At 36.9% G+C, this 18,440-nt stretch overlaps 1 protein-coding gene across 1 annotated transcript in view; it reads left to right on the plus strand.

Annotated features, from left to right (window-relative positions):
• Positions 1–18,440, plus strand: part of Magi (membrane associated guanylate kinase, WW and PDZ domain containing protein magi) — a 569,393-nt gene that overhangs the window by 82,489 nt on the left and 468,464 nt on the right. The window lies entirely within an intron of this gene.

Raw genomic sequence — 18,440 nt, forward strand, 5'->3', positions numbered from 1 at the left:
GCTGCCCAAATTTTCCGACTGCTAATTGTTGCCAGCACCCGTTCACTCGGTTCACCTCGCATGACCACTATACCGGGCATTCTTTATTAATTTTTGTACTTTTTTTCGACTGAAGAAAGGCAACCTATGCCTGAAAGCTATCGTTGTATGTTTATTTTAACTGTTTATTCTATCTGTCTTCAATTTTAATAAACCGTTCTAAGTTTCAAGAAGTGTAAAAATGGCTGAACAGTGTGTAAGAACTTTGAGAAAACGTAGAAGAAATGCTAATTTCTTAAACATTAGAGGAGAGATCTAATAAACTAAGAGAGACTCTACGAAAACGAACAGAAAACACTGAAGAAAGAGAAGCAAGATTGGAAATGAGAAGACGCCGTAGGACTAATTAAATAGAAGTACTGCATGCGAATAATCATCAAGCTGTAGTTAATGTGGAAGAGCATGACATAGGAAATATGTGTTACAACTGTGAGTATTACAATGCAAGATACTGGGGATATCAGTTAATACATCGAATTTATACATTAAGTGTGGTTTCACTTGACCCACTGTCTGAGACACCTACTCTATTACGAGAGCTGCTTTCAGGGGATACACGTGAAACAAATAACTCAGGAGAACATATACGAGAGTACAACTCATCAATGAACGCAGAGATTAAATCATCGTCTGGAAATGGTCCATACTGTTTTAGAATACACGGCGATCAGATTTACCATTTGGTCTGACCGCTATATCCAAACTAGGCAAATAAGCCGGGATATGGACACCTTTATATTTTCGATTCTGCTGAAGCAACAACAAAACGGCTTGAAAAACAATGAAACCAAGTGTGTGTGTGTGGCCGAAGTAATGCAACAATTGGACGAGATGCTGCGACAAGTTAACCCATTTGCTGAGTCATATAAACAAATGCATCAAATAACCCAGGCCAAATCCAACAATGAATGCGCACATGACATTTATAGAAGACCCGGACTAAGATAAGAGACGATATAATGCACCTACATCCAAAACGGAGGTTACTGCAGTATTTGTTGGAGAAGACGGGGAACCACCTGCAAATAGAGACATATGTGTATATATCCCACAGATGACTGCTGTAAAATTACTGGCATTACTGCTGTGAAGGGTGTATTGTGTATATCACTTTTGTATACAATAAAGAATTATATCACCGCTAAACAAGAATGGTGAAGACTGAAGAATCTAGATTAAACTATTTACAAAATAGCCTCTGGGAAAAGAAGCTTTTCCCGATTAAAGTTTATTAAACATAATTAATTAAATTATAAATATTTTAAATTCTAAATTATACAAATTATTTAAGAAATCATTTAATTAAAACATATCTAAGGTTGACAACGCTTCAACAGAAACTCACCAGCCTTGCTATTGTATCCATTGAAAGAGAAGAAGCAAGGAATTTAAATTTTGAGAAAGTCTTCAAAGATTTTGCCGATAAATGGGCAAGAAAAATATCCTTCTGATTAGTTTTGTTTATAGTATCAACATTTCTGGTCAATTTCTAATCCTTCTGATTAGTTTTGTTTATATTATCAATATTTCTGGTCAATTGTTAACAAATTGTAATAATGTATTATTTGTATTATACATAATAATACAAATTGTATTATTTTTACTAATAAACAATTATTAATAGTTTTAGTTTTTCATTATTTCAAATTATTGAAGGATTAATATTGAATTTTTCAAGGGCCCCCGCTGGCATGATCCAGTCGAGCCCCGAATTTGCTAAGGCCAGCACTGGATAACTGCACCCCTCATTGTCAAGTAAACGAACTACGTGCATCACTGTTGAGTACCACCACCAAATATGATGTCAGTTCTTCAGCCACTTGATCAAGGTTCAATCCAGTATTTTAAGAAAAACTACCGAAGAATGCTATTAAATAAAATTTTGCTATGACTTAAAAGCAAAATTCAGTGCGAAATCAACATCCTGCAGGCAATGTATTTGTGTTTCAGCGTGGGATCAAGTTGATTAAGTGATCGCCAGCTGCTTCAAACATGCTGGATTTACCACCTTGCATGATGCAATATGTAAGTTTTGTATGCTTCGTTTTTTTTTTTTTTTTTTTTTATTGATTGAGAACAGCCAGATAATAGGGAAGAACATTGAGCATGTGCGTCATCACCTAAACTTACAGGAAAACTTCAGCTTCAAAGATTACGCAGAAGTGGATGCTGACATTGAATGTTTCAGGATATGCATGAATGAAGAGGAACTCATTGCAGACGTAATGGAATCTTCTGAAATTTGTAGTGATGAAGATGATGAACCTACTGTGCTTAAACAAGAAGTTTCAGTGAACGATTAGAACTTGTACGTCGATTTTTTTCAAGCTAACTGCTATCGCGCACCTTCATAATTCTATTTTAAAACATGCTCTACAATTGAATCAGCGTGTTTTTACAGATTGCAATATTTTAAAGTATGAAAAAATTCCCTTGTTAGGTCTTGATAGGTATGTAGCGAAATTTACAATTTAATTTTAACCTTACTGCACTCTACAATCAATGCCAAGAAAACTACAAGTAATACAGAGAATGCAAGTAATATTTTAGTACAGTGGTTTTCAATCGGGGTGCCACGTAATTTGGGTTTAAGTTACTTAAACTTAGTATATTTTTTAATTTATGTTTATTTCATTATAAAAAAGGTGTACAGTATCGTTTTAATTTTGTGGTGATCTATAATTGATGTTTACTTAGTACCTCTATATAAAGAATAAAATTATATACTGTATATATATATATATATATATATATATATATATATATATATATATATATATATATATATATAATTTATATATATATAAATAAAAATACATATAAATTATCAAGCGACTCAGAAGCCTATGGCAGATATAAGCTAGTCTGTAATCAGGTCACAAAGGAGGTTAGGCAGGCGAAGGCAGATTACGAGAAATCCCTGGCAAAAGATGCTAAGAAAAACAGCAAGAATTTCTTTACTTATATAAACTCTAAATGGAAGGGGATGAATCTGATTGGTCCACTTGATGATCCTGCTCAGATAGCAAACAAACTGAATGAGTATTTTGCATCTACATTCACACATGAGGAATTATTAAGGTTTGAAAATGGCAGAAGGTTATCAAATTGTAGCAGGATACTTAATGATTTTGTAATAACTGAAAGCAAAGTGGAGGAGAAATTGTTGAAGTTAAACATAAGAAAAGCACCTGGGGTGGATGGGATCTATCCAGTTATATTAAAGGAGGCGGCAAAGCAACTAAGCAAACGCTTAGCCATAATTATGAGAGCATCCTTGGACTCAGGGGAGGTTCCCACGGACTGGAGATGTGCAAATGCATTCCCAATTCACAAAGGGGGATCGAAGGGTGACACGAGTAATTACAGACCAGTTAGTTTAACTTCTGTTCCGGATAAAATAATGGAGTCACTGATTAAAGATGCATTGCAGGATCATCTGGACAAGACTGCAGCAATAATTCAGACACAGCATGGGTTTGTTAAGGGAAAGTCTTGTCTGACAAATTTGATAGGATATTATGATGTGGTTACGAAGGAACTGGATGCAAAAAATAATTTTGATATCATATACAGTGAAACTTCTCCTAGCGGACACCTCTCGTTAACGGATATCTCTCTACAACGGACATTTTCAAATTCCCCAACTTACCTCTATTGGTTTTAACGTGTTTGCAGCTTCTGTCTAGCGGACATTCTCTGTAACGGACGCGGACAGGCAACTGCACTGTTTCGTTTAGATTAGCACTTAATTTGATCTCCCCACTACGGACAGCGAGGGAGCTCACGGCCCTTTTTCTAGGAACTTTTCTTCCACGTATTGCCTCAATCGTGTGTTTATTTTCTATTTCCGATTCTCTGAATTTTATCAAGGTTTACGTCGCGGTTCTAAACCCTTTTTCAAGAATTTTAAGGCACGTGTAAAACTTCTGATGAATTCGGTGAGTGCAGGGGGGGGGGTGTGAATATGGTCGGCCTTTCGTCTTTTCTGTTTCAGTTTTGTTCACTGTCGTGTGAAGTGCACAATGTCTTCTCGTAAACATTTAACTTTAAAAGATAAAGTCGAACTCATTAATGTGTATAATCGGCAAAAAAAAAGTGTTCGTAATCTTGCTGCAAAATTCAAAATCGGGAAGACGCAGGTAAGCGACATCCTAAAGAAAAAAAAAATGAACTGCTCAAGCAATTTTGGCAACACGGAAAAGATCAGGTTCAAAAATCATTCCCGAAAACTGTTGGACTTCAAATTGACAATGTTATGTATGAGTGGTTTTGTCGCGAACGTACTAAAAAAAATTCCCATTAATGGGCCTATTATTAGGGAAAAGGCTTTGGAGGTTGCGAAATCTATGGGAGTAAATGAGTTCAAAGCTTCCGTGGGATGGCTAGACAAGTTCAAAACTCGGCATAAAATTTCTTGGAAAACCGTAAGTGGCGAAGGTGGATCTGTTGATACTGGGGTTGTAACAGAGTGGACCGTCAAATTGGAAGATTTATGTCGTGATTTTGAAGCTAAGGGTATTTACAACTGTGACGAAACAGGGTTGTTTTTTAAAGCTCTTCCTGAATAAACAGTGAGTCTAAAAAACGAAAAGTGCCAGGGCGGAAAAATTTCTAAGGTACGCTTGACTGTACTATTCTGTACAAATATGCTGGGAGACTTTGAACAACCTCTTGTTATAGGAAAACCACAAAATCCTCGTTGTTTCAAGGGCATAAAGTTGAATCTTTTGAATGTTGACTGGAAGTCTAATAAAAAAGCGTGGATGACACGAGATATCATGAGCGAATGGATAAGTCACTTTAACCAAAACATGATTCGTCAAAACAGAAAAATTATTCTTTTCATGGATAATGCTGCATCTCACCCGCACATTGAATTGTCCAACATTCAAATCGTTTTTCTGCCACCAAACACATCTGCAGAGTGTCAGCCCTTGGATCAAGGGATAATAAAAAAATTTAAACTTCACTACACAAAACGTGTTTTAAGACATCTCATTGCAAACATGAACGATGTAACATGCGAGTGAACTTGCAAAGAAAATCAGCATGCTAGATGCGATTCAATGGATTTCCTCTTCAGTAAACGCAATTAGAAAACAAACTGTCGTGAACTGTTTTGTAAAGTCTGGCTTCTCAAACGCAAAAATTGAAGTTGTGAACAGCAATGTGGAGCACCAAGAAGAACAAGAACTTCAACATCTATTGATAATGTACGATACTTCATCTACAAGTGACCCTGGCTACAAAGATATAGACTCGAACCTCACTACAGAAGATGGTGCTCTAGATATCAACGACATTATCATCGATATTTTTCAAGAAGTTCCTCATGAGGATGAAGAAATGGAAGGAAGTCATTCTGTCGAAGAACATATTAACGACGAACCACCGATGAAAATAGAAGAAGCGCTCATACAAATCAATTTTAAAAATGTTTTTCGCCGCTGAAGAAGATACTGAAGGACTTTCGATGGTTTCTTCAATCCAAACAAATGTTGAAAACAAAATTATCAGCCTGAAGAAGTTGCAGAAGAAAATAAGTGATCACTGTATGTATTTTTCTTAAGATAAAGTCATAATATGCATAGCATAATTGTATGTATATTATTTACAAAAATATTGTTCAAAATCTGTATATATTTTAATTTAATTTTACATTAAACGTTTAACGATTTTTCTTTCTTTTTTTTTTTTTTTCTCCCTCAGACTTCTTGTTAGCGGACACTTCTCTATAACGGACACATTTTCGTTCCCCATGGCTGTCCGTTAAAGGGAAGTTTCACTGTATTTGGATTTCAGGAAAGCTTTTGACACTTGCGCATGGAAGACTATTGTATAAATTGGAGCAGAATAGTATTAAGGGTAAGTTGCTACAATGGATAAAAGGATGGTTAAGTGGGAGAAGACAGAGGCTGGTAATCAATGGGTGCTGCTCTTCGTGGACTAATGTTATTAGTGGTGTCCCACAGGGTTCGGTGTTGGGTCCTCTGTTGTTTTGTATATTTATCAATGATATTGATGAAGGTATATCAGGCTTAGTGTCGAAGTTTGCAGATGATACAAAGGTTGGCAGGGTTCTTAATGACAGTAATGGCAGTGTGCTATTGCAACAGGATCTAGATAATTTGGGCAGATGGGCTAAGAAGTGGCAACTGAAGTTTAACCTTGACAAATGCAAAGTACTGCATATGGGTAAAAATAACCCCAGAGAAACGTACCAACTGTGTGGTACTACACTTAAGGTGGTAGAAAATGAAAAAGACCTGGGAGTAATTGTGCAGTCAGATATGAAGTTTTCTGAACAGTGCAGACAGGCTGCCAGGGCAGGTCATGGGGTTTTGTCAATGATATATAGGAATTTTGCTAGCAGGGAAAAGGAGGTGATTGTCCCTCTATATAAGGCAATGGTCAGGCCACACCTTGAGTACTGCATACAGGTCTGGAGGCCTCATTTTAGGAAGGATGTAGATTTGCTTGAGCGTATACAGAGAAGGGCAACAAGATTGGTGAGGGGAATGAAGGGATCCTCTTACCAAGAGAGGCTTAAGTTCTGCAAATTGCAGTGGCTGGAGACTAGGCACCTGTGCGGTGATCTGATTGAGGTGTATAAGGCCTTGAATGGGTTGAGCACGCTGAATTCTGAGGGGATCCTTCCACTTGTTCAGATTACAAACCTAAGGGTGCAGAAATTCAAATTAAGAAAAGATAGATGTAGAATAGATGTGCAGAAATTTGCCTTTAGCCAGCGGGTGGTTAATTGCTGGAACAAACTTCCATCTGTCGTTGTGGAAGTTGATAGGTTGAATAAATTTAAGGAGGAACTGGACAGGCATTTGGAGGGAAAGGTGTTATTTATTATTTTTTTTTTTGGCTGATGCTGCATAAGCTCAATACACTTGCTTTCTTGCATCACATGCCACTACTAATACTAATTTGTATTATGAAATGTAATTTTTATAATTATATTATTGTAATAAATATCATATAACATATATTTTTTAATATTATATATATTGAGAAAATTGAGCAGGGGTGCCGTTATTAAAAAAAAAGGTTGAAAACCACTGCTATAGTACATATTATATATAACGTTATACTTTAGATTATACTATATTGTATTAGTAGAATTACATTAAATGTTCAAGCTTTTACTTGTTTACTTGATGATTTTATGAGCGATCGATATAACATCCATCTAATATAACGACCGTTTTATTGGATGGATCGTTATATAGTATTATATAGTGGATCGTTATATAGTATTATGAAGACTTACGAGAAGAAGGGAAACAAAAAAAAAAAAAAAAAAAACGGCGAACCACTGTACAGAAAATTCCTGCTGTCTTTTTTAGGCCAAACTTTACTGGCAGCATTTGAACGCACGACTCTTGGTCCACTTGCCCAAAAAGATTCAAACCCAACCCCACCAAAGAATTAGCTCAATAAAATAAGATAAAATATTATTTTAATAATTACTTAATCATTTGATTTTAATTTAGTTATTTATATGAAATCTGTTTATGATTAAATTCAGTATTAATTTGCATAACTCCATTTTGTTTAGGCCTGTCAGTTGACTGCTTCGACGTTTAAATCTGCATTTTGTTTATGTTTGCTTATTTAATCTGTAGAGGGTGCATGACATTTTTTCTTTTCCTTATATACTAACTGGTTTGGATCGTATAGGGTCATTCATTGTCACTTTGCTGGAACATCGGTCAATACCTAAAATGCCATCATATTTGAACTTCATAAGTGGTGATGTCTCCTTGAAGAGGTAGTGCTTGTGGGTTCCCAGCTCTTTCTGTTGTTATTCATTTACAAAACGTGCTGCTTAATTCATTGCTGTTCGTGGGCGTGCGTCTCCTTGGGCTGGGGATTGTGCATTGCTTTGTTTTGTCTTCCTTATCTTATTTTACTGCGTTTAACTCTGTTTATTTCAGTTTATTTCATTTTATTTTAGATTGGCATGGTACGTAGAATCAGAATCGCGACTTATCAAGCTTAGCCTTTAAAATGACAGTAGGAATTTGTTGTATTTATTTGTAACGTGGTTTTGTGTTTCCTACTTTTTTCCATAGGGCCTTCAGAAATACTTGTTTGAGATAATATTTAAGATCCCGAGACGTCTGTTAGTTCAGTGTCCGATGGAAAGTGGCAATCTTTTAGTTCACTCTTCAACTTAGAAAAAAAAAGAGGGGGAGTTACAAGGGGAAAGACCTGACTTAGAGGGGGGGATGAGGGAGCCGTTTTGATCCTTAATTCATGTAGTATTTTTTTTTTTTCAACAATTGAGGCTATATACCACACCCAGCGATGAATTAAGCATCCTTGCATTGTCGTGGTGTTATAGCCATCCAAATATTTATCGCCCTTTCCTGGCCCACTTTCTGATTGAGTTTCTTTAGAACTTCGCTGCAATATTAGTTTAAACAGAGTACAATGTTTTTCTGCAGTAAGAGTGTAAATTTCAATCGATACTGGTGATTGGTCACAGAATTTGGATGGGGAGTTGTGCTACACCTCCACTGAGAACCGTTGTTGTTCTATAACGTAGTGGGGATCCAGGACTCATATCCAGTGATTATTTAAAAAAAAAAATAAAATAAAAAATAAATAAATAAAAATAATAATAATAAAAAAATAAAAATAAATAATAAAATAATAATTGTTATATTGTTGATAAGTGTTTTTGAGAACACAAATGTCGACTTTAACGTGCATTTATTCGGGAGTAAGGAGTAGAGGGAACCCAACGTGAATGTAAGTTTTTATTGCAAGAGGTATTAAAATAAGTACTTTCGATTAAATCCTAGTGCAACGTATGGTGATCTTAAAGGCTGTCGGCTTATTTTACTTGTTTTATGTAAACCTCGTGGTGTTGCGTACAGACACACCATACAGTTGCGAAAAATAAATCATATGTATTAAACTAATGAATAAACCTGACGTTCTCGTGCGCTGGCATTTCTTCCTTTAGGCTGACTGTGGGGTCACTAACCTGTCCTCTACCATACTAACACGATACCAAGCTGCACGCTCGCTCGTGACCATGCTTACCACATAACACAAATTTACAAACAACAGTTGTCACTAGAAACTTAATCGCTTTTGGATTCTCTGGAGTTTGTAGTTTGTCTCAAACGAACGCCACAGGAGACATCATTTTAGTAACGATTGATTGCTCGTAAGCTGTTCAGTAAACACAGATATGATTCGTTTTCCTGTAAACAACACACACACACACACACGCACGCACGATTATTTCGAGGACAGTATAGCCAAATTGAAACGCCATACAAATCTGTTTTGGCATTTGATATCATCTTCCCTTTAATTATACAAGATTATCACATGCACGCTCTTTCTCTGTTTTCTGTGTACACAACTGATCCCGACACACGCGCGAGCGGATGGTTATTACCATGTCCGTTTGTTTGTCTTTCCGCGTGTAATGACTAGTCTCCCAGTGGATGGATTTTCAATGAAATTTTATATTTTTATTTTTCAGAAAGATTTGTCGAGCCATCCCAAATTTCACTAAAATCGATCTCTCTCTCTCTCTCTCTCTCTCTCTCTCTCTCTCTCTCTCTCTCTCTCTCTCTCTCTCTCTCTCTCTCTCTCTCTCTCTCTCTCTCTTTCTCTCTTTTTTCTTTTTTTTAAATACATATCACATTGCCTGCTCGTATAATATTGTAGCTGATTCAACACTGGATATGGTTTGTCTCGGCATGCTGATTAGAAAAATGATTGGGTAGTATGGCAGATGCGCAGAGACAAAATGTTTTCGGTTCGCGTATAAAAGTCGTTGAGTTTTTTTTTTGTATTTGTTACCAGTTTACTAAATACAAAAATCATGAATTATTATATTACTTGCTATATTATTTTGTTATATTGGCGCCTCCGTAGCCAGGTGGGCAGGAGCAGCAGTGCGTAACACACGCTTCGTGATCAGACCGGGGTTCGAGCCCGTAACCACCAGATGCGGAAAGGTCAGGAAATGACCACCGCATATTCCCTGAGCAATATGGCCTTAGTTGCTAATGTTCTTAAAAACCAAATAACAAACAAACTTGCTATATTACTTATTATATTACTTACAGCAGAAACATTAAATACGTGATATATTCAATTGTTATTAAAATGCGCAATGAAGTAAAAACAAGTACATGTACTTTTATATATATTTTCTTATAAAGTAACAATTAATTAATGACAAGATATTTTATTTTCGCTTCTGTTAATCGCAGAAAAAGAAAATTCAATTAATTTAAGAAATAAAAATGCACTGCATACATTAAACTAACTTGTTTAATTCAACAGGATATCAATATATTTCATTAATGACGGTATTATTATGTTAATATTACATTTATCATGTTTATGATACTCAAGATATGTTTAAACTTCGTGGTTTTTTTTTTTTTTTCTTTTTAGTAGTATGCAAAAATAAAGTGCCGAAAAAAAATAAATAAATAACGGTGTAATATATTAATTGTGTGTTTTCAACTTGCATATACTTTATATATTTATTTATTAACTTACAACATAATTGAAAATTTTATTTTAAACTTTAAACCAGAACTACATATTTACAAAGAAAGACTTCTAAGTGCTATCTTTTTCGTAACTAGTAACTTAACCGTCAAGAAGCAGGTTTTTATTTTTACTACTCCAATATAATTTCTACTCCAATTAATTGCATTGGAGTAGTGTGTCCCAGAAGTGCGATATGCGACCTAAAAGAAATGACTACTTATTAATCTAGAGCAGTGGTTTTCAGCCGGGGTGCCGCAAGAACGTTCCAGGGGTGCCATGTAATTTGAGTTTAAGTTACTTGAACTTGTTATTATTTTTTAATTTATATGTTTATTTCATTATAAAGTACAGTGTACAGTATCTTTTTAATTTTGTGGTGATCTATAATTGATGTTTACTTAGTACCTCTGTATAAAGAATAAAATTATATACTGCATATATATAATTGTATTATGAAATGTAATTTTTATAATTATATTATTGAAATAAATATCATATAACATATATATATATATATTTAATATCACACACAGAATCGGATCTAACAGGCAGAAAATTGAGTAGGGGTGCCGCAAAATAAAATAAATTACTTAGGGGTACCGTTATTAAAAAAAAAGGTTGAAAACTACTGATCTAGAGTGTTCTAACTGCTGTCATATGAACTCTGATATAAAGAAAATTGAACAAATTCATTTCTTATAATTTTGGTATTTCAGTGAACGGGTCAGTGTCCACCCTTTCGAGCGAAAATGTTTGTAATGATGGTTCCTAATTCAGTATACAGATTGCATGCTCTGTATATTTAAATGCCATCCATATTACTGTTAATATTCTTGAGTCTTGATATTTTGTTCTCTAACTCTCACCAACATGTACAACTGAGGAAGATCTTTCAAGAATTATTGATGACTCTTTCCTTGGTTGTGTGTTCAGTGGAATGCATACAGACAACCCAGAGTCCTCTTTATACAATAGTGGGTCTTCGCACTTAAAATCTTTGAGGCTCTTTTAATAATGTTGGTAGAAGTCAAAAAGTATACTTTTTTGAGGCCTTTGGCACATTTCAGTTGTGGCATGCCGAAAGACAGCTCTCAACCTTCAAACTATCAGAAACTTTGCTTTACTTGAAATTTGTTAAGAAAGAGGTAGGGAGGAGGGAGATTGCACCGATTCCTGAGGGACCCCGTCTATTATACTGGTCCACTCCGAGGGATGCTTTACTGAAGTTAGGTATATAATGTCAAAGCTGCGAGACCTAGATAAAATATTCATAAAGGAATCTTAGATTCTATTTATGGAAGGGGCCCCTACAGAGAGGATCCTAGAGAAATTGTAAATAATGATAATGATCGAAACCCCTAACTTTAGGGTATTTTTATTTAATTAAAAATGGTGTAATGATTGTTTCATGTATGTGGCCAAAGTCAATCCCTTACACGCTCGTAATTTCGATAGGTAAGATAATGCAACAGATCTCATGCCCGGAGTTGTAAAGGGCCCTGGCAAATCAAGACAAGTGTCTTACTTCATTATGTGTAAATTCAGCCTTGATCTTGTTATAGTGATTAACTAGGTTGGTCAAGCTAGACTGCCCTTCTGCGAAGCTATGCCGAAATCTCTATAAATTCCATTCTTATCGGGGTGGTCCTGTATTGTATCTTTAACCATAAACTTTTGTGCAACTGTAGCAATCAGACTGACTAATCTTTAGTTATAACGTATTTGCCTCTTTTGAATCCTTTTTGGATCGTCTTTTTGAATTGGAACAGTGGCGCTTTTCAGTCCACTGAAAACTTTCAAGAATCTTTTGATGATTTCATAGCATTACCAACAGTTTGATTCACTCACATGCTTTATTTATTTTTTTATTCGTGTACTTTCCACCCTTGGAACTACTCCTTCCCTTAGCCCCATTAGTTTTTATAATAAACATTTCTTAGAGACACTTGTATCGCCTATTTTATAGCAACCGAACTCGCCTTCAGTGCTTTCCACCGATTCAAACATGCTTTCCATTTTAAAGCCCATTCCTGTTCGCCATTTCGGTTGGCTTATATGTGATTCCACTGTTTCCATACTGTGCGGGACATCTGATTTACTCTTTGTTTTTTTAACATTTGAATTATATAAATATGTAGATTTTGCTACTTCTCGCTTGGAGAGGTCTGGGTTTAAATTCCGTCAGAAATCGGAAGAATTTAAACATAAAAAATGTCCTTGTGGGCTGGAGATGTGCGAATGTATTATCTTAAATTCACAAAAAGAGATTCAGTTACATGAGTAATTACAGACCTGTTCGCTTAACTTCTGTTTCAGAAAAAATAATGGAGTCATTGGTTAAAGAAGTAACGCAGAACCATTTGCAGTCACGGCATGGATTTGTTAAGTGGCGATCTTGTCTGACCAGTCTGATTGGATACTATGATGCAGTAATAAAGGAACTGGATGCAAAAAATTATTTTGATATCATATACTTGAACTTCAGGAAAGCTTTTGATACTGTGCAAATAAAAGACTGCTGTATAAATTAGGAGAGTGTGGCATTAAGGGCAAGCTGCTGCTATATATTAAGGGATGGTTGAGTGAGAGAAGACAGTGGTTATCAATGGACAGTGCTTTTTGTGGGTTTTGGGTTTTTTTTTTTTAGGAGCATTAGCAACCAGTGTTGCCAACTCTTAATAATATTTCCCGCTAGCCGCATACTCAAAATCCGCTATTTTTAGCACTTGACCCGCCAAATTTTTTAAATTTTCATTTGTTTGTACTTTGTAGTGAATAAAAACAAACAAACAAATAGTATATATAAATAGTTATTTATTTTTCTGTTTTTAATATAAAATCAATATCTAAAAATCTAAATTAATTTCGAAATTCAATACCTCCTCATCATATGCTTCATGTGTACCTATTTTGCGAAGCACTTCTTCAAGTAAAACATAATTTTTACAACACTTTTCAACTCTTTTGAGCCCGTATCGTACTGATAAGATTGCATTAACCGTGCCAACACTCATTCTGTTGCGTGTTTTGTTTTTTACTAGATTTAAGTTGCTGAATATTCTTTCCACATCTGCATTGGATAATGGCAAAATTAAAATACCCAATGCAAATCGCTAATTTCTTTAAATGGATTTTTACCGCTTGCATCTCGATATTTCGAAACTTCTGACCTCTTCATTGTATTGTTGATGTTTTCCCATTTAACGAGAGTAATGTTTATATACTGTTGCTCAATTTTTTCAATTTCTACTTCAGACAATTTTAAATTTTGTAATAAATTTATCAGTGGTTCTTTTTGTTGCTTTAATATATTGTTAACTGAGATTAATGACATTTTTTCTAATTCTTTTATGTTGTCCGGAAGGCGTTGTTTTAATTATTGATACAAATCAATCAAGAAATTACGGCATCTCTCTCTCTTATTGAAATTTCATCTGTTCTTGTGATAAGTTTATTTATTATTAATTCATTTATTTTTCTTTCAAATTGGTAACCTAAATATGGCTTAGGGTCTAAATAATTATTAATGTCCTCTTCTATCCTTTCAGTAACCCCGGGGGCTCACATCTGGTGAGTATGGGCTTGGCAAACCCAGGGTCCTGAGCTGGATATCATCATTCTTCTCTTTCTTGGTGATGTCTTTCCACTTCTCTCTCTCTCTCTCTCTCTCACACACACAGGGGGTAACTCGGGATTTTTTTTTTTTTTTTGGCTGGTGCAGCATAAGCCTCAGGCTTCCTTGTACCATATGGCTAATAATAATATGTGTATTTGGTAAAAACATTTTATTGGCAATCATCGACAATAGCGTGTTTAAATCATGTAGTAATAATGTAGGATCGGCAGTATTTGATTCAAAAGATTTGTTTACTCTTTGTACTTTAGATAAGATAGGTTTTAAAATAAAAGATATGCTAAATTACTTTCATCTTTGAACATTGAATAAAGAAGTTCTGCAGTATAACATTTGTCAGTCAAACGAGTTATTTCGAAATGGGCTTTTAATTCAATATACTGTTCTAAAATTCTTGTTATAGCAACTTCAATGGATAACCACCTTGTTTGACACGAATGAACTATCTTTTTCGTATCTGCACAATCGTTTATGGCACTGTATAAATATTTGAATTGATTTTGTCGGCTGGTGGATTTACTAAACGCACGATTTTGCATTGCACGAGGGTTCTAGGAATACAACTATCGTGCTATACGAGGACTGACTATACTAAGATATTATTACACTGTGGTTATTAGAAATAATTATTACTTATTACTTATTGCTCTGTGTTTATTAGAAACGTTGAAAGAGATGTCGGTAATTCGGATCGCATTTCTTGGAAGCCAAACAAATACGACGAAGAAAAATTATCCAATGCCATTCCTTCCCTGTTTCAAAAAAAGCGTCATTAGAATTTTTTCCACATTTTTAGATTTGATTCAACAATTTAAAGCTATGACCCAATGATCAGGTCGTTTGACCGCGAGCGTAACTACGTAAAATTGTTGGGGTTCTCCTCAGGGAAATCCAGAATAATATAAAACCGATTCTTCGCTTTATAAAAAAAAACTATGAAATATGATATCCCTACTATTTCAGTTATGAATTATTTTTATTGTTAATTAAAAAATAATTGAACAATTAATTTAATATTTCTTAATATAAATGTTACATTGCCAAAATACATAAAATGCTAAATATTTATACTCTTCCCGCTAAAAAATCCGCAATCCGCTATTTCATATTTTTATCCGCTAAACCTGAAGCAATTCCGCTAAATCTAGCGGGAAAACCGCTAAAATGGCAACACTGTTAGCAACTAAGGCCATATTGCTACGGGGATATGCGGTGGTCATTCTCTGACCTTTTCGCATCCTCCGTATTTGGCGGTCACAGGCTCGAACCCCGGTCTAATCAAGAAGCGTGTGCTACGCACTGCTGCACCTGGCGACGGAGGCGCCGCTTTTTGTGGACTAATGTTATTTGTGTAGTCCCCCATTGTTGTTTTCTGTATTTATTAATGATATTAATAAATATCATTATTTATTAAATCATTAATAAATACATTATTTATTAATAAATCATTAATAATCAGGGCAACGAGATTGATGAGAGGAACAAAGGGATGCTCTTACCAAGAAAGGCTTCAGTTCTGAAAATTGCAGCGTCCGGACACTAGGCACCTGCGAGGTGATCTGATTGAGGTGTTTAATGCTTTGAATGGCTTGAGCAAGCTTAGTGCTGTTGGAATTCTTCCTCTTGCTCAGCCTACACACACAAAGTGGGGAGGGCATAAATTGAATTTGAGGGAGGATGGTTGCAGTATAGGTGTACAGAAGTGTGCGGGTGGTTTGATTGTTGGAACGAACTTCTATCTGCTTTGTGGAAGTGAGTAGTTTGAATAAATTACTAATATTAATTCTTAAATCAGTTGTTCTGAGTTTATTACAACTGTTGCAGCTGTAATAAAATTTGTAGCTGTGTTTTGTGATATGCGGGTATAAATTATTATTATTACTACGGTAGAACATCATAAATCTGGCATCCCGGCACATTCCAGTTTTTTGAAGGGTATGCATATATTCTAAGTATCCCGGAGTAATACATAGATCTAGCCCTTGTAATCACTACAGAACGATAGTCGCCAGCATTAAGCCAGAAATGTTCACCCGTACTGCCAGATTGATTCAGTGGGTGATGTACTCGGCTAAGAAATAAAGGTTGTGGGTTCAAATGCTGACTCTGATATTGGTGTTTTTCGATTGTATTACACTGGTGTGCAAAACTTAAAGACCAGTCCGGTTTTCACTTGTAGCTTCTCATAGTCTGCACGGGTAGCACAGTGGTATCGTCATCATCCTCCCCACACTGGGTGGAAAAGGCCTGGGTTCGAATCCAATCGATGACACGAAGAACTTTAGTGGGCTTTTTTTCACTCCGTGGATGAGTTAGTCGGTCTCAGGCGTAGATAGCACCCTGAATAGATTCCCCCCCCCCACCAGAAACTGGGATTTTTTCATCCAACAAATCGACCAGAGAACACACCAATTTACTGATATAATAAATATGGGTAGGTGTAATCATTTACAGGGGAACATAATATCGTAATTTTTTTTTGTAGCTTCTCATAGGTGTAGCTTGGATATGGGAAAGGCATACCAAAGGAACCTCGTGAGGTTCAGAAATGATGAAAGAAACAACACCGACACAACAACGGGAAACAAAACGGTACAGAGGGACTTTATTCAAAAATGGTAACATAGCACTGGCTGCCATGATACAGATGCATCACTGCCAAAGATGGAACAAATTGTAATGGCCAGACGACTGGGTCAGAGCATATCCGAAATGGCATGGCTGGTGGGGTGCTCACGGTCAGCCGTGGTTAGTACCTATCAAAAGTGGTCCTAGGAGGGAATACCCACGAACCACCGGTGAGGTGTTGGACGACCACGGCTCATCGATGCTCGAGGTGAGCAAAGGCTCCTGGATGGTACGTGGTAACAGAAGGGCGATTGTGGCGCAACTTGCCGGTAATTGGAATGCTGGTGACAGGAGTAATGTGTCACAACACACAGTACATCAAACCCTGCTGAAAATAGGGCTGCATAGCCGGAGGCCATTCCGAGTGCCCATGCTAACCATGGTTCACCGGCGACAGTGCCTACAATGGGCATGCGAGCATCGAAACTGGACTTTGAGTGATTGGAAGAAGGTCGTCTGGTACCATGAATCACGTTTCCTGTTGCACCATGTGGATGGCCTGGTACATGTGCGCCATTTACCTGTGGAAGTGATGGTGCCTGGATGCACTGTGGGACGAAAACAAGCTGGTGGCGGCAGTGTCATGCTTTGGGCGATGTTTGGCTGGCCTGGGTCCAATCATCCATGTGCCAGGCACTCTGACGTCTGCCACCTACCTAAACATCATTACCTTGCACCTCCAACAAACCTGGCAAACACGATGGGAAAATTCACCAAAGGGTGCAATCACCAGAAAATTCGTGCCAAAAGTACCCTTTGTATATCTAATTTATCTGCACTGGCTCTCACCAGGACTATTAACCACTTATTTGCTCACTGGCCATGGTGCTCTCAGACAGAAACTAGCAGACTTTGGGCTAAGCAATACCCCCCCCCCCCCACTATGCCACTGTGGACAAACAAAAACGTGGTAGCATCTGATGCACCACTGTGATCTATATGACGACCTATGCTGCTGTCTAATTACAGAAACCCAGTACATGCTACTAAATCAGGAGGACCGTGTACTGGAAGAACACAGCTATAAGGCCTTAACCAATTTTTCACAAGACCTCTTTGGCAGAAGAAGGACCTTCCCCTTGCCGCAACCAAGGCAACAGCAAACAACATAACCCTCGTTTCCTCATCGGACCTGGAGAGCATTTTGCTCACATGGATTTAAGACTGAACGACTGGAACTGACCACAAGAAACTAGAACACTGAAGAGACAGACCCAAAGACGAAACTCTTCCCGAACTTGGAACTCACGGGTCAGAAAACTGGCAAAGATACCATCACATGAACACTTGGAAATGCCAGCCACCCAGGATGGAGTGACTCCCCAGTAATCGCCTAAATGGTGACCTGACGTTCTGAGACATAACGTGATCTCCGGCACCGATCATGGAGAGACATCCCACAAACGGCAGTTGCACTGAAAGACAGCTGGCGTTAGTGCAATCACCAGTACCTGCCAGGCATCGCCACCATTGCGGACCAGCTGCTGCAGTGCCATTTTGGGGATCTGAGCCGGCTCCCTTGCCGTGCTCACCACTTTCTTCCCATCCCGGCGAGGGGGAAGGCAACGTCCTCCCTGTCTCCCCCCCACTCCAC

The sequence above is a fragment of the Mastigoproctus giganteus genome, chromosome 11 (assembly GCF_048544385.1).
Source record: "Mastigoproctus giganteus isolate SK-2022 chromosome 11, ASM4854438v1, whole genome shotgun sequence".
Taxonomy (NCBI): Eukaryota; Metazoa; Arthropoda; class Arachnida; order Uropygi; family Thelyphonidae; genus Mastigoproctus; species Mastigoproctus giganteus.